This window comes from Heloderma suspectum, chromosome 2, assembly GCF_057233095.1.
Source record: "Heloderma suspectum isolate Gila_16-S chromosome 2, 16-S_ref, whole genome shotgun sequence".
NCBI classification, from domain to species: domain Eukaryota; kingdom Metazoa; phylum Chordata; class Lepidosauria; order Squamata; family Helodermatidae; genus Heloderma; species Heloderma suspectum.
The window spans coordinates 405,177,469-405,195,049 of NC_139459.1; the positions used below are offsets into that span (position 1 = coordinate 405,177,469).

General features: G+C 55.0%; 1 pseudogene across 1 annotated transcript in view; it reads right to left on the reverse strand.

The window, feature by feature from the left end:
* Positions 1 to 7,445, reverse strand: part of LOC146356737 (uncharacterized) — a 33,177-nt pseudogene extending 25,732 nt beyond the window's left edge. Inside the window, exons 1-2 of the transcript XR_014787127.1 lie at positions 7,283 to 7,445; positions 1,178 to 1,459 (exon numbers count right to left, since the gene is read on the reverse strand). The product of XR_014787127.1 is annotated as an uncharacterized LOC146356737 (transcript). The remainder of the gene's footprint in view (positions 1 to 1,177; positions 1,460 to 7,282) is intronic.
* Positions 7,446 to 17,581: the final 10,136 nt, after the last annotated feature.

The following is a 17,581-nucleotide window of genomic DNA, read 5'->3' on the forward strand; positions in this document are numbered from 1 at the left end:
CTGGGGAACATGGGCGGGAGGGTGCTGCTGCACTCATGCCCTGCTTGTGGGTTCCTGGTCGACAGCTGGTTGGCCACTGTGTGAACAGAATGGGGGACTAGATGGACCTTGGTCGGATCCAGCAGGGCTCTGCTTATGCTCTTAATCTTATGGGAATCTTCTAAGAGTTGAGACTGTGAGCTCAAATTTATGGGAGAGGAGATTATTTATTTATTTATTTATTTATTTACAATATTTCTATGCCGCTCCACATCAGAAGATCACATTAGCTATGAGGCCACATCGACACACAGAGGTGGGGCTTGGCTTTGCTTCTGGCATGAGGAAGCTACTTTACCATCTGGAACAGCCACGGGGAATCTCTGGCCGGCAAGGGCGTTCCGGGAGGAAATGCCTGTTCTCTAGGCCCTGGCCCCAAGGGAGTAAGCCCTGGCTTGTTTCAGGGCTACTGGACGGTCGCCTAACCCTCAAACAACCCGTGCTGCCTGGGTTCGTATGTCATAGCAAGCCACGGCAAGCTAGCCTCCCACGGGCACTGTGCAAAAATGGTGCCCTGGGCACGTGGCAGGATGCAACAGCCCCCACGGTTCAATGAAGCCACGGTGGGCTGTGGTGTCACGAGTTCCAGGTCAGAGAGAGATGAGTGGGGGAGAAAGAGGGAAAATGTGTTTTTCACCCCCTTATACGGTGAAACGGTCCAGGCAGGAGGCCCTTCCCAGGGACCCTGGTGGATCCTGCACTTGTCTGTGTTCTTGGGGGTGGGGTGGGGGCTGTCAGGGTCCCCTTGAGGGTGCCATGCGGCAAGTGGTGGCTCTTGCCCGGCCGTGCGGCCCGTGGGGAGGGGGCCTCCAGGGGGGGTTCTGAGCCGGCTTGTGTGCAGATCTGTGTATTGGGGGGGCTTACAGGTGCCCCCCACATGGAGAGACGGCCCAAGTAACTGCAGAGCAGGGAAAGGGCAAGGGAGGGAGGGAGGGAGGGACCCTTCCCACCCACCCAGCGACCCCGCCTCTGCCTCCCCTTCCCACGCCCGCCTTTGATCTTTCGGGGAGGGGGGGCTTTCCTCACAGGAGTCTTCCCTGCAGCCTGAGAGAGGGCTGCCCCCCACAGAGATGCTTCCAAGAGACCCCCTCCTCTTCCCTCCTGCTGCCTGCCGGCCCTGCCCGGGCTCCCCACTCACCCCGCCGCGCGTGGGTGAAAGGCCCATAGATCTTGTCGTAGTTGTGCCAGCAGAAGTTCTCCACCGCGGCCCGCTTGGCCTGCAGAAGCTCCCTCTGGCCATTCCAGTACGTGGCGTCGGGTTCCCCCAGCGGCGTGAGGGCCTTGTAGACCCCGCGGTCGCTGTCGAAGCGCAGAAACTGCTGCTGGTCGTAGACGTACCTGTCGAAGTAGCGCGCCTGCGGCTGCTGGCCCATCCCATTGGCGTAGCGGCACTCGGCCTTGGCCTGGTACAGGAAATGCCCTGGGGAGGGGCAGCGGGGGGGGAGGGAGAGGAGGGTCAGGGGGGCGAGAGCTCCTGGGAGGCCCCTCGCCCCCCTCGCCCCGCCCCTCAGCCGCACACCACCCTTGCAGGGGCTGCCGCTGCTTGTCCCAGTGCAGGAACTGGAGGGCTGCGGAGGGAGGGGAGGGGCCGTCAGGGAGACCATGCTGCCCCCCACATCCACCAACTCCGGCCAGCCCATTTGTGGGCAGGAACCTGCGCCCACCCTTCAGCGCCCTCAGCCCGTGGGAGACACCAAAGCGAGGGCTGTTACCCCTAGAGGTTTTTAACCCAGAGACCTACACACCTGTGGTTCAGGAAGGCACGTCTGAGGTCGTCAGAACACCCCCGGGACCAGAGGCAGCGAGCCCGTGTGCGGCACGTGCCGGGGAGCATGGGTGGGAGGTGCTGCCGTGCTCAGGCCCTGCTGGTGGGTTCCGCGGGCAGCTGGGTGGCCACAGTGTGAACGGAACGCTGGACTGGACGCACCATGCGCCTGATCCAGCCTCGGGGCTCTTCAGGTATCCTAATGTTCTGAAGCAGAAAACGGCCTCAAGAATTCCGGGATTTTACTGCTGCTGCAACTCGGCAGAAGCAAAGCCCCTCCCGGGACACAGGCGAGGGCAGGACAACACTGGGCACCCTTGTCCTTCCTCTCGTGAGCCTCTGGCCGAGCTGAAGCACCTCCAGCTGGAACAGGCACCTTTCCCCCACTTTGTGCCCCCCTGGCCTCCCCTCCCCTCCCTCTGCTGTTTCCCCAGGCCCAGTTTGGGACTGGAAGCTCCTTGGCGCAGGGACCTCCCCGCTTGTGCTCTGTGAAGCCCCAGGCACACTGACAACGGGGACGATGTGAAAGCCACAACCGGCCAGAAAGGGCCCTGGATTAGGAGAAAAAAAAACAATGCCAAAAATAGTGGCAGCTGTTAACATTCACAGCAACCACGTTCTAGTATCCATTCTGGGCAACAATCCCTGTTCAAAGAAATCCACGTTTAACTTGCCGTTCCGGGCCATCTTCTTCAAAACAGCCCGGAACGGCAACTTCCAAGTCAGTCAAATCAACCAAACTCACAAGGCCCACCAGACTGGATGGGATCGATACAATAAGCCACAAGACGTCCAGAAAAACCACTCGTTGTCAGACTGAAAAGCCACCTTTAATGGCTATTGCAGTAATATAACAGAATCAAAACACTCAAACATTTACAGAAATTTGCCTTTAACGCTTGGCCTTACTAAGTAGCATTTGACATCATCAGATTAAATGTGTCTATTAAACCCCAGAAAACAAGTCCAACATGTCTCCTTAATCTTTCCCTGCGTGTGTAAGTCAGATAGTGGAAAGTTAAATGGCTTGGGAGGCTTTAAACCTGAGCCTTTTAGGCTACGTACTCCCATTGGATTCAATACTGTATGTCAATTTCTGGGCAAGGATGCATCGGGAACCGGCAATCTGACCTCCTCAATGGCCTATTGCCCCAAATACCCTTATTTAAATCATAGATAATTTCAGTCAGTGTCCAATGTTTGAATTTGGTTGGTTTCACCATCTGGGAAATTGGCATTCCAGACCATTTTTCAAGAATATGTTAAGTTGCCTGCAACAGATCTCAGAATGTGGTTCCTGAGGATGTGTTCTGATTTTTTGTCGTGGGGGAATTTAGTTTGGCTAACTAGGAAATTTGCATTCTGGCCCATTTTCCCAGAATAATATTTATTGCCTGGAACAAATCCTAGAACCTGGTTTGTGTGGAGGTTTTCCATCCAGTGTGTGTCCCTGGTTATTTTGGTTGGGTTGGTTCACTCAGCAGTTAGGTGTGATGGGCCATTTATTCCCTGGTACCAGAACGTGGTTTCTGTGGAGGGTTTCTGGCTTCTTGCATCTGTCCCATACAGGGTTGGCTCACTTGGAACTTATCATTCCTGGTGGTTCTTAGGAATATGGACCATTCCTCTGATCAGAGGCTAGAATAAGGTTTCTGCTGAGGTTCAACGGCTTATTCCATCCCTCCCATGGAGTCACGTCTGAGTGGTGGATGTGGTGGATTTGGTGCATTTGGCTTGCTTGGGAGGCGCCGTTCCGGCCTATTTTTCTGGAGTGCCGTCTGTTGCCTGGAGCGGCTGCAGAAACACGGTTCCTATGGACATTTTGTGACTGTCTATCAGTCCCATATAGCGATGTGTGACTGGTGAGTTTGGCTGATCTGGCGCACTTACAAGTTGCTGTCCTGGGCCGTTTTTCTGAATATGGACTATTGCCTGTAACGGCAAAAAATATTCTCCCCAAGTGCCTCTGACACAGGCCACTATTTGGGGCATGGTGTTTTTTTTTAAAAAATAAAGGGTCCATTCTAACCTGTTTCGTTCTGGCTTTTACACATCCCCTTATGATGTGGGATATGTGGGGGGGGGAGTATCCAACTAGTGTCTCCCCCCGACACACATGACAAAACATCATCCATGACTCTCCAGGGGGTTGGGGACACTAGTTGGGGACCCTCCGGAGTAGATCGTGGGCCATGGGGGAGGGGCTGCAGAGAAGAGGAGAGGAAGGAAAATGCAACACTAAGGACATGAGAAGAGCCCTGATGCTGGATCAGACCAAAGCCCTTTCTAGTCCAGCATCCTGTTCACACAGTGGCTGGCCAGATGCCCCACAGGCAGAGCAGGAGAGGAATCGCCCCCTCTCCCACCCACCTTCCCCTGCATGCTGCTTCTGAGATGGGAGGGAGCAAATAGCCGTGATGACTAGTGGCCACTGCTAAGCTTCTCCTCCATGCTTTGACTAACCCCCCTTTCAAGCCATATCATCCCATATTTTTATTTATTTCCTTAAACGTTTTTAATGCACCTTTTAGGGAAAACCTTTATCTCTCCCTCTCTCTGTGTGTATAGATACACTATAAATAATCTCACACAATGCAACCCAAATCAACCAGCAGCAGCAGAAAAACCCAACACAGACAGAAGCCCTGGTGGACCCTCGCCTCCCCCAACCTGGTGCCCTCCTGGTGTTTTGGACTACAGCTCCCAGTATCCCTGACCATTGGCCATGCTGGCTGGGGCTGATGGGAGTTGAAGTCCAAGCCATCCGGAGGGCCCCAGCAGGGCAAAGAAGCACACGGAAGCATGAAGGGAGAGGCGACGTAAGAGAACACCTTAAGAATAAGCGACTGGCGCCCTCAACTAGTGTCCTTCCTTCTCCAGAGAGCAAAAATAATCGCTGTCTGACATTCAGCTTCGGACAAATAAATGTCTGCTGCAACTCTCTCCTCCTGCTGCATCTTTGTTCTTCTAAGTCCCCAACACCACCGTTGTTTCTGTGTTTGCTTAATTCATTTCCAAGAGAAATGCTACTGTAAAGGGAGCAGGAGGCATTCACGTATTTAAAAAACAAAATAGTGTCCTTATTAACCCAGTCGCATGCATGTTTAAAAAGTTGCACAGCTGTCTGAAACTTAATTTTGGGTTATATAAACTTTAGTATTACTCTTAGTATATTTACTCCTTTTGGTCACCCCTATTAGATTTAATGTGCCTTTAGGAAGTGAGGGTCTGGAGCTGCAAATGGCCAGACCCTTGTCCTCCTCTTGCAAATATGCCCCCATCATTTGATGCTTTTATTTAAAAAGCAAACTCATAAAGCTGATTTGCACACTCTTAGCTGAGATGGGGGGGGGGCCTCTCACGACTGCATCGCCCTTAAAACTCCTGACGCCTAAAACTCCTGATGCCTGAGCAATTGGGCTTTCTGCCAGGTCAGCGTGCACAGGATTGCAGCCTTAGCTGCCTTCCCGAGGTCTATGTAAATTTAATCTCAAAGTCCGGTATTTTAATGCATTGCTTCCTTAGCTTTATATACCATCTAACTGACAAATTCCATCTGGGCTATTAAGAATCGCTTGATGCATCTCATCTTTGTGCATGGGTGTCCCTGCGTGCGCATCATAAGCAGCCGTGCAATGCACACATGGTCACTTTGCACACTTGGGTGGCTTGTTTTGAACTATTTATGGCATATTGTCAGAATCATGTTCTTTCAACTGCAGCTACTTTGAACTTTATGTGATTATATTTATATTCCACCTTTTCTCCAGGAACAAAAGGTGGTGTACAAATCCTCCCCCCCCCATTTTTATCGTCGCAACAACCCTGTGAGGTAGGTCAGGCTGAGAGGTTGCGATTGGGCCAAGGGGATCCCAGGAGCTTCATGGGGAAGCTGGAATTTGGACCGGACATCTGGGGAGTGTGTGACAGTGTGTGCATGGGGAGGCGGGGCGCACCGAGCACAGCCGGGGGGGGGATTTTCTGGTTCCCCTCAGGCAACAAAATGTCTTGGGTGGCCCGGGACACGTCCCTCCAAGGACCAGTTTGAGTAGACCTTATTCCATGATTCCTTCTCTGGCGGGGCAGAAGGGGACGATGCCCAGAACGTCGCTCCCTCTCCCCACAGAAAATAATGCAGCAGCAGAGGGAGGAGCCCCCCACCCCCCTCGCTCAGGTCCCCTTTTACGCGAAAACAATTCATTCCTGTTTTGCTTTTGAACACTGAAAAGTCCATGGAGGAAGAAGATTCTGCCTGCAGCTCAGGGCTTGATTTGGACTCGGGAGGGGGCTGAGGGGCTGCCAGTGAAGTGGGGGGCCTGTGCTGCAAGCTGAGGGCACTTTTGTAAGAGGAGCTTTGGCTGAGGGACCCCACCAGCCTCCGCCCCAGCAGTGGACTACACCGCAGGGCTGCCCCACGCCCTTCTCGCACAGCCAAAGGCCCCTCCAGTCTGGCAGACGCATAATAACACTGATCTGCACTGCAGGGCTGTCCTAGACAGCTGTCTCCCCCAACTGCAGCGTAAGGACAACAGCACTGGGCAACACTGCAGGGCTGATGTCAGTTACTCCCTCAGCCGAATTCCCAGCCTGCAGTCAGGACCCAACACAACAATTCAGGCCCAAAAGTACTGGCCCTGACACCACCCCATCCGAGGGCAGCAGAGTGGGGAGGGGGGTTAAGCAGTGCCTTCCCAGGACCACCACCGGCAGACCCTGCAGGGGGGTTCCACCCTCCAGCCCACAACTCCCTCACTCTGGGCTCTGCCCATTTTGGGATGGGGGGGAGGCAGAGGGGAGTTTGGAAGGGCGTGAAAGGGAGAAGGGTTGGGGCCACCATCCCTTTCCTGGCAGGGCTCTTCTGCCCTTAAGAGCTGCAGGCCAGACAGAGGTTCAGCAGGTGCAGACGTCCCTCATCACTGCACCTCCCGGCTGGAACTGTTGGCTGCAGCTGGACTTCGACTGTGGACTCTGGAGGGGGGAAGGGCAGCTGGCAGTGGCTCTGTAAGCCTGCGGGGGCCACGTGGGGGGCCACACTTGGAGAAGGGGGGGAGCTGGAAGGGCCTTCTTGGCCTGATCCAGCAAGGACAGTGTGAGCAGTGCGCCGTTTCAGCACAGACCCCTCCAGCTCCTCTCTGCCCCTGTCCTGCCCTGTTCTGTTCTTCCTCTTTCACTCCCCCCCTTCCAAGGGGGCCTCCTTGGGGGTGACAGACCTCCAGTGCCCGACTCCTCTCGAGGCAGCTCCAGAGGCAATGGGGGGAGGCAGGAGCGGTGGGTGGGGTGGGTGGGTGAGGACCCTGGGGGCCCCGCTTCACTTTTCCACCCACCCTCCCTGGGCCTTGGAGGCTCCCTGGGTCCCTCTTGCCCCCTTTTCTCTCCCCATGGACCACCTGCCTTTGTGTTCACGGGGGTCCCATTGGGATGGTGAGGGGCATCAGGAGGGGTCTTTCTACACCCCCCTTCACCCATCTCCTCCCTTACCTGGGGGCTACTTCCTTCCTCCAGCCCCAGGGACCAAGGACGGCCCCATCAGCAGCACCATCGTCCCCGGCAGAGCCCAAGCTGGCCCCATGGCTGCAGCCCCACAAGGACGGGAGAGAAAATCAGCTTCCAGCCCCAGAGGGAAACTTTGGGGTCTGTGATGGGGAAGGGGGGCAGCGATGTTTCTCTGAAGTCCCGGAGAGGGCGAGCGAAGCACCAGTGAGAATTCACGAGCGAAGCACCAGTGAGAATTCGCGAGCGAAGCACCAGTGAGAATTCGCTCCTCAGCCGCGTCATCCGTCTCCAGCAGAAGCACAGCTGGTTCATCTTCTACGAGGAGAGAGGTTTGGAGGCAGAGGAGGCTCTGCATCTCTCTCTCTCTCTCTCTCTCTCTCTCTCTGTGTCTGTGTTGGAGGGGGGTGAATTAAGGAGCCCCCCCACCTCCTCCTTCCACCCAGCCAGGGGGGCTGCAGCCGAGGAGGCTCCAGGCGGAAGCCACATCTCGAGCAGAGTGTCAGTCGGCCGGCTGGTCTGATGATCTTTGGCGACGAGCAGCCCTGAGATGCCCAGCAGGCCCCGTGACCTGGGATTGGGGCCGGGGGTGTGTGGGGAGGAGAAGTGGGGCTCCTCTCACCAATGGGTCCGGACTTCTCTCTGCTCCTTGAAGGGTCTGGCAGGCAGGCTCTGTCTCCCCCCCCCCACCCAAAGCGGCTCTTCCTTGCTCCCACTCTGGGGCTGCTCCCTCCGGCTGCCCCCACCTGCTTGTCCTACTGGGATGGGACCCCTTGGGACGGATCTGGACGCCCCCCCAAGCCCTGTGGGAGGGGTTTCTGTGTGGGGGTCTACTGGGGAACAGCACAGCCGGACCAAGTCACCCACCAGCCCAAGGCCTGAAAAGCTGCGGAGAAGCTCCTGGGCGGCCATTTCTGATGCCCAGCGGAAGGGGGGACGTTTCCCATCCCTGCTTCCCGGAGGCCCTTTGAACTGCGTTTGCCAGGATTGAGCCTGGGCCCCTTGGCCTCCAATGGAGCAGCTGCGCTTGGGAACCTCCATGAATCAGGGCAGGACAGGCCTATCACAGAGCTCTCAGCCAGCTGAGGACAAGGAATAAAACAAATTTTCAATATTTCAAAACTTATCACATTACATTAAAACACAGAAGTATAAAAGCGAAATGCAGCATGAACCCCCAAGTGACAGCAGGCAAAAAAACAAACAAGCCAAAGTAAGTGAGATTTAAAAGGCCCTGGGAAATAAAAGGGTCTTTGCCTGGGGCTGGGATGGGGCCTTCTGCCTGCAAAGCTGGTGTTCTACCACTGAGCTGCAGCCCCTCCCTCGGTGGGGAAGCAAGGCATTCTGCAGCTGGGGGGCCACCACTGAAGACCCTCCAAGCGCCACCCATTCCCTGCTGCCCCCTGGATGTGACCCTCCCTGTGAGCTCCCCAGGGTCGCCTGGTTGGCCGCTGTGGGAAAGAGGGTTCTGGACTGGATGGGCCCTCAGGGCCTGAGCAGCATCTGGGCCCTTCTGAGGTTCTGTTCAAAGATGCAAGAAGGAGCCCTGGGCCAGGCAGGCCATCCAGCCTCCCCCGGCCGCTTTGCACCTCCACTGCCCCCAACCAAGGAGAGCCTGTTCTGGGGGCTGCTGTTTGTCTCCATGTGCCTATGTGCGTGTAGACCCCTCGCTGCCATCCGAGGAGACCCCTCATGCCTCTGAGGAAGCAGCCAGGCCGATACGGACCCCAATCGATCTGTGAGCCCTGCAGGACCCCCGCGACTCTTGGGGCAGGATCCGATTTTGCACAAGGGGCTTCTGCTGGCACACCAAGACTTTCTCCTCTTCCCCTGCAGACCCCTGCATGCCCCCCGAATCTGCTCTGGGGGCCTGTCAGTGGGAGACCTTCAGTGGGTTTCACCCCTGCTTGTTTCATGCCCGAAGCAGGACACGTGAAAATCCCTGGCCCAGAGAAATGGGGGGGGGGGCGGCTTGGCAGTGGCTCATTCGTGGTCTCCTCCCCCCTCCCCAGCGTGAGTCTCCCCAGCCTGCAGGAGTCCAAGAAGTTCAGGGGAGCCTGTAAAGACCCCGTTCAAGGGACGGATTTGCAAAGGCGAGGTCTTCCCTGCCCAGCAACTGATGACCAGGGCTGTCCCAGAGCCTGTGATTGGCGCAGCTCAAGTCTCGACTCGACGAAAGTCCCCGCAAAACAGAAACCTCGACAAACTCACAAAGGCCACATCTGGTGACCAGCCAGGCCTGGAAAACCCCAGCACAGAGCGAGCGTGCAGACCGGGGTGAGTGGAAAGGCCAGGCCAGGCCAGGCCGGCACCCGACCTGCTCCCCCACCCCAGGCCTGGGCCAAGCAGTTCTGGCTTCCTTGGGAAAACCAACATCCTCCACCCATCCCATAGTTGTGCATGAGCTTGTTGAGGCTACTCCAGAGGGAAGTGAATACTCTCTGCACATGCTCAGGGGCACTTTTGTATTACCAACACATGCTTGATCCTGAGGTGAATGCTAGTTTGGAAAAGTGTTTCCAGCCTGGGGCTCAGATTAAATAAGCCCCGATGCCACATCACAGGTGAGCAATAGAGGGACCGGGCTGTGCAAGCGGGCCGAGGGAAGCAGCCAGGTGGGACTGGCCCAGAAATGGCTGAAGAGCAGGAGGCTCCCAGGGTGAGACCGGCCCGGACTCAGCATGGAACGGAACGGTGGCAAAATGGGCCCCTTGAGAAGTGGAACGGAGGAAGCTGCCTGGTGCCCGACTGAAGCCTCGGCCCTTCCACCGCAGGATGGTCTCTGGGGTCTGGGAGGGGCTCACAGGGCTGGGGGGTCTTGCCCAGCCCCAGCTGCAGATGCTTCCGGGGATGAAGCCTCTGCGTGCCATGCAGGTGCTCAGCCCCTGAGCCAGGGCCCTTCTCCATGATCCCAGGACCCAATGGGTCGTCCCATGACGCTGAAGGTGGGAGACTCAGGACAGACGAAGGGGAGGGCTCCTTCCCACGGCAGCACGGAGTCACACTAGGAACTGGCCCCCACGTGCCTCGGGATGGCCGCTGCTGTCAAGGGCTACTACGATCGGGGGGGGGGGGCTCAGTGTAAAGCACCTGCTGTCCTGAGATGGCGGCCAGGATCCGAGGCAGCACAGCGCTCAGCACCACTTGCTGGGGAACATGGATGGGAGGGTCCCTGGCGCTTGTGTCCTGCTTGTGGGCTTCCCATGGGGCCTCTGGTCAGCCACAGTGGGAACAGAGTGCTGGACGAGGGGTCCCTGGGTCTGGTCCAGCTCTGGGGCTCTTCTTGTGTCCTTGTGTTTGTGCCTCCGGGGGAAATGGGGGTTCGCCGTGTTGGTGGTCCTGATGGCGCCCAGGGCAGGTTAAGGGGCTGCGACTAAGAATGAAACCAAGAAAAGAGGACCTGATCCACCTTTGATCACTTTCAGTGTACTGTTTTTATGCTGCCCAGCAAATGATCAGGCAGAAGGTGTGTGTGGAGGGAGGGGGGGGGGTCAGAGAGCATCCGGATTTTAATCTCCCAGGGGCAGGAATGAAGGTTGGCAGGACTCTGTCTGAGCGTCCTCAGGCGTCTCAGGAAGGAGGCCATGCAAGAGTTTGCTGAGCGAACAAACACGCTCCTTTTGCACAGAATTTCTCTGCCCCATCTTGCTCCCTCCTGCCGCCCCCTCCCAGCCCCGTGGCTTTTCCGGACAGCCCCCCTTCGCCTCCCATTCTGCCCAATCTGCTAATAGATTGAGGCCGACATCACCAGTTGCCGGCAGGCTCTGGCTGGACACAGCAAGGCAGGAGGGCTCAGAGTGGCGCTGGCTGATCCAAATTCCTACAAGGAAAGGTGTCGGGCAAGAGCCTGCCAGGGCCCCCTGCCCTTAATCCCAGAGGCACATGCACTGGCTGTGAATTATGCACCCTGCACATGCTCAGGGGTACTCTGCTTTCCAGCCAGCCTGCAGGTGGAAAAAAAGTTTTCCCATTGGCTTGCACTGGAAAGTAGAAAAGGCCGTAACGTCTTTGGTTTTCACGATGAATATATGAAATTTGGCGACCTGTTAGCCCCCCATGGAGGAAATTTCACCTCCCAGATTTCAGACAGTTTGGCCCAGTAGTTCAGGAACTCAAACCAAAGGACAGAAAGGGGTAATCAGAGGCATTCGGTGCTTAAGCAGTGATTCAGAGGAGGTCACGATCCCTAATCTCTGCTGCAGGTTTCCTCTCCCCTAGTCCTACGTTCCTTTTCAGCTTCACATGGACTTGATCGAAGAACAACAACAGTGGTCTCTTGTCTGGCCGAGGCAGGACGCAAACACAGCAGCCCTGCCAGGCGGGCGCTGCAACTTGCCTCCGCACTCCGCTGTCCCTGCCCAGACCCCGAAGAGGCCTCATGTTGGGCTGGCTGGCTTTGCCACACAGTGTAGCATCTTGCGGAAATAATAGATGTCGATGTGTGTGCAGTGCTTCACCCACTGTATCTTGAAATGTGGACGTCGTGCTTTGCCTGAATGCAAAACAAGCACACACACAGACACACCAAAAGAAAAGCAAACACAGAACTATCTAGAAGCAAAGGGATTATATTCCAGATATAGTTCCAAAAAGGGGAGGGGGAGGAATACAGGAATTGAAAGGGCTGGTGGGGGGAGAGCCAAGAACAAGGAAAGGGTAATACTTTTTCTATATATTTTTTGTGGTTTTTAAACACAGATCTAGCCAGAACACCACAAAGAAATAATTGACCTGAGAATGGCGGCGGGACGGGGAGGGCAGGGAGAGCCCCTTCCAACCCTACTATTCTATACTATTCTATGAAAAGGCCAGGCAAGGAAAAACTCAACTATTTCAATATTTCTTGCTTTATTTAAAAAATAAACTAGCAAGACAGAGAAAACAAATGAGATGGTTGAATAATTCAGAAAGGCAGGGGCGGGGGGGGGGGGTGAGAGCCTGCAGGAGGTACTAAATGTTGTGGGTTTTTAAAGAAATAATCTTGAAGAAAGAAAGGGAGAAAGGCTAGGTGGGGAAGGGTCCCCCCCACACACAGTTCTAGCCAAATAACTATGAAGCTCCAGATCTCTCTCTCTCTCTCTGAGCAAACGCAGGCTTTTTTCTCCAGTATACCCAGTATTCCCCTCCCTCCTCCACCTGTCACTGACTGGAGACTGCTGGGTTCCGTTCAGCCCCAATTTGCCAACTAGAGTTGCCATTCGCCAAACCTCCCTCCTCCTCCCCCCTCCCCCCCAAGGCAGACTGAGGCGCCTCAGCAATGAGCCACTTCACTTCGGGGTGCCTTGGTGCTGTTCTGATCCGCTTCGGATCATGCCAAGGCACCTCCAAAGCAGTAGGATTCGGGATTCGGGATTCGGACCGAAGTGGTGCACAGCCCCAGTACCAATCAGCATAGCAGCGTTTTTGACAGGGTGCCAGGAGGGCGTGGGAGGGAGCAGTTTAGCAGGAGATAGCCCATCTCTCGTGCCACATGCCCTGGGGGTCAAGGTCCAAAGCAGGCTGTGCTATGGCCCAGTTCCCCCACCCCCACTCCCGCCCCCAATACCCCCTGATGAGTCAAGGTTAAAATATTTGGATTTTGTGCATTCAAACTGAATTCCCACTCTAGTTTTCTAGGGAGGGATGAGGAGAGGATGAGGTGGTAGAGTCCTCCTACTGTGGTAGAATGGACTGTACCACTTCAGCTGGTGGGTCACTTAAAAAAAAAAAAGCTCCCCTCCATGGAAAAAAACCCCTTCCTGCAGATAGGAAAGTAGTCATGGAGGCTATATAGTACCTGCATTTTCTGGGGAACACGAGCGGGAGGGTGTTACTGGATTCACACCCTGCCTGAGCTTCCCACTGGGGCCTCTGGTTGCCCACTGTGGCAAACTGGGCTGGCCTGTGGTCTGATCCAGCGCGGCTCTCCTTGTATTCTTATGCAAGAGACGTGGCGTTTTGCACTCCCACTGAACTCACCACTTTGTTCATGGGGTTGTGCACAGCCTTGGGAACCCTGTGAAGCACGCCGGGACCAGTTTGTCTTGTTCCTGAACAGGCATCACGAAATGGATGTTAATTCTCCTAGAGCCTTTTCCTGCAGTCATAAGAAACTACTTTTGCTGCTGCTGTTCAGAGGGCCTATTTAGGTTTCACTTCTTTTTAAAAGTTCCTATTTAGTGTTGTTGTCATTGTGCATTTATGTAAATCTTTGTATTTTTGTAACAGAAGATAAATAATTCTCTCTCTCTTTTGGGCCATATTCCACCCATTAAGTGTGTGTAATGCCACACTGAACCTTAATTTTCCAGACTTTATTTGGAAGATAAAGAGCCCAGACGGCCTGCTGAGCTAGAGGGGCCTTTTGGTCTGATCCAGCAGGGCTCTTCTTATGCCACAGTTTGAAGGACAACCTTTCTCCCTGATGTGCTAAGTTTCTACTTGCAGGGAGTTAGTCTGCTCTCCCACTTCACTGTGGCAGATGCTGCTTCTCTGAGACTGGGAACTGAATGGAAAAGAAGTAAGCGAGGGAGGGGGGTGGCTTGCAGAGTCAGAGCCTGAGATTCCACCACTCTGGAACTCTTTCCAGCTATATAGAAGGGGAGGGCAGGGCACACCCAGATGCATGCGCGCACGCGCACACGCACACACACACACGGGTCACGCTGGGTCCAGCCTTCCCCGTCTCCATTTGTTTCCAGCTCTCTGGTGGCAGACACAGCACCTCTGGGCACTTGGCAGCCCCCCACAACATCCCTCCAGTCCCAGAGACCCCCACGGGCACTGCAGAGGTGCTCAGGGTCGCACTGCCCTGAGAAAGCGCGGGGAAGCCAGGCTGTAGCCAGCCTCCCCCTCCTTCCCCCAGTGACCGCTGTTGCAGACGGGGTGGCGGCCTTGAGGAGGGGCAGGCATAGGTGAGGCAGTCCCAGGACCAGCAGGCCCTGCGGGACCCCCGCCCTGAGCTGCATTCCGCCCTGCCCCCCACCTATGTAAACACCCCCAGCTTCCTGTCGTCCCCCATCCTTCTACCCTTTGGACGTAGCCCCTTCAGTCCCCCCTATGCTGCCTGTAAATTTCCCCGTTCCCCTTCTAAATAAGGGAAAACACGTTTCTCGGACAAGAAATCACGGCCTCCGAGTATTTCCTGATGTGCACGCAGGGCGGCTGGGGAGGAAGGGACTCCTGGGGGGGGCAGGCAGTGGCAGCACAGCAGCTGCACGGAGGGCTGGAGATCACCCGCTGCCTGGGGGGAGGCAATGCTGCGGCCTCCTCCTCCTCGATGCCCAGGTCAGGGGTCCCCCCTCTGTGTCGGTGGGCGGCTCAAGTCACCCTGACCTCCCCAGCCTCCCCGACGAGTTTCCCCACCAGTCTCAAGCAGGTCCGGCTGCCTGCCGATTGCAGCCAGGAGCGCACGTCTGTCCCTCGTGCACTCGGGCTCCTCTGCTGCTGTGCCCCCAGCACTTCCTTCACCCACGTGGGTGTCCCACTCGGACACACGGAGCAGCCTGTTCTCGTCGGAAGGGGTGTGTCGCAGCCGCCGATCCAGGTCTTAGCTGCAGAGCGACCCGGCCTCCGGTTACGGGCCACTGCCAGGCGTGGGCAGGGGACAGCGTGGCTGTGTGGGTTGGGATGCTGGGGCCTTCCAGAGGTGGGGAAACAAACAGTGTAAAGGGTCTGTGCAAAAGGGGGCCTTGGGTTCATGGTCACAGGCACCTCCCTCAGGGTAGGCACCCCTGCCCCAGCTCCCTGGGCTGTGCAGACGGGGAGCCTACCTGGGCGGCACTCTCGCTCCATGCTGGACCCCTCAGAAGTCTGTGGGCTGGCATTGGCTGTGGTCGTCACCCCAACATCCATGGAGGCAAAAGAGGACTTCGCAGCGGTGTGACATCAAGGCAGGTGCAATTAGGGTGTGTTATTGCCACAGAGCGGTGTGTGCCTCGGGAAAAGCAGTGCCTTTCAGTACAGCAGAGTGTGCAAGCATAGGGATTGGACTTCATGGCGGCTATGGAGGGAATCCGCTTACATGTAGAGCTGGAAAAAGTTCAGAAAAGGGCCACTAAAATGGTCCAGGGGCTGGAGCATCTCCCCTGTGAGGGAAGATTACGACAGCTGGGAGTGTTCAGCCTGGAAAACAGGAGGGTCAGGGGAGACATGATAGAGGTGTACAGAATTATGCACAGTATGGAGAACGTGGATAGGGAGAGATTTTTCTCCCTCTGTCATCATACTAGGACCCACTGCGGACATCCCATGAAGCTGATTGTTGGGAGATTCAGGACAGATCAAAGGCAGGACTTCTTCACACAGTGCATAGTTAAACTATGGAATTCACTCCCTCAAGATGTAGTGATGGCCTCCAGTTTGGATGGCTTTAAAAGAGGGTTGGACAAGTTCATGGAGGAAAAGGCTATCGATGGCTGCTAGTCCTGATGGCTCTGTGCTACTTCCAGTGTCAGGGGCAATATGACTGCTGTGACCTCGCCTTTTGCCTGAGCCCTGTTTGTGCTGACCACCTTGGAACTCTTGGACCTTTGAACCTGCAAGTTCTCACACTCTGGAAACGTGACACAGCCCTCCTACCTGTGACTATGGGCTCCATGTTGCCTGTATGAGGGACTCAGGCGGAGCTGGCCAAGGAGGAACTTGGGTTGTGTGGGATGGATGTCCCCTTTCGGTCAGGATGTGGAAGACCAACTTGCCCGCAGGATTCTCAGTGGGTTTCACAGCAACTTTCTTCAGAAGGGTGGAGGGTGTGGCAAAGCCAAGGGGTCCCCAGAGCCAGAGCTGCCAGCCTTACAACACTCTCCATGTTTTGCTACAATCCGTAGCACAGGAAATGGAAACTGAGGCAGGCAAGTTAATCCAAAGATCAGCAGTGCAAAGCCAAGGTATTGAGGAAAGGCTTAAAAAAAAAAGGGACCCCAAACCACCCCAAACCCCACTGGAAACCTGCAGGCAGGACATGAGAGCAACAGCACCCTCACACCCATGTTCCCCAGCAACTGGTGTACTTAGGTGTTTGTTGTTTATTCAGTCAGTTGCTTCTGACTCTTTGTGACTTCCTGGACCAGCCCACGCCAGAGCTTCCTGTCGGCCGTCGCCACCCCCAGCTCCCCCAGGGTCGAGTCCCTCACCTCCAGAATATCATCCATGTGTGTACTGCCTCTGATATGGGAGGGAGCACAGAGCCATCAGGACTAGTAGTCATGGATAGCCTTTCCCTCCAGGAATTTGCCTAACCCCCTTTTAAAGCCTTCCAAATTGGTGGCCAACACTACATCCTGTGGTAGCAAATTCCACAGTTTAACTGCTCCGTGTGAAGAAGTCCTCCCTTTGATCTGTCCTGCATCTCCCACCAAACAGCTTAATGGGATGACCCCACTGGGTTCTAGTATTATGAGAGAGGGAGAAAGAGAATCCAGCAGTTCCCCTGGTAAACACTGCAAAGACAGAAAAGCACTTTGCAAACCACAAGCACTAAATGATCGCTAATTATTTGTTGTCCAGTGAAAACCGGCCACCGACTGGTCTGTAGGAAGGATCCTGAAGAGTTGATATATTTTGATATTGTTTAGTGTGATGTAGTTTTGCCAAAAGGGAAACAGTTCTTTTTAAGGATTCAGAATACAGTGAACACACTAATGGATGAAGGCTAAAGATTTTATTAGCAAGAACAAGCTATTTAAAGCAAGAAGACAAAACAATCCAGAATAATACTGTCTGGAGTAAATTATACAGTGAGATCATTTTATTTATTATTATTTATTATTAAATTTATTAATCGCCCATCTGGCTGGTCACCCAGCCACTCTGAGTGATGTACAGCGTATAATTGTTGTTCAGTCGTTCAGTCGTGTCCGACTCTTCGTGACCCCATGGACCATAGCACGCCAGGCCTTCCTGTCCTGCGCTGTCTCCCAGAGCGTGCTCAAGTTCATATTCATTGCATCCATGATGCTATCTAGCCATCTCATCCTCTGCCGTCCCCTTCTCCTTTTGCCTTCAGTCTTTCCTAGCATCAGGGTCTTTTCCAGGGAGTTTTCTCTTCGCATTAGGTGGCCAAAATATTGGAGCTTCAGCTTCATTATCTGTCCTTCCAATGAGCACTCAGGGTTGATTTCCTTTAGGATGGACTGATTTGACCTCCTTGCAGTCCAGGGGACTCATAAGAGTCTTCTCCAGCACCACAGTTCGAAAGCATCAATTCTTCGGCGCTCAGCCTTCCTTATAGTCCAGCTCTCACAGCCATACATTACTACTGGGAAAACCATCGCTTTGATTAGACGGACCTTTGTCGGCAAGGTGATG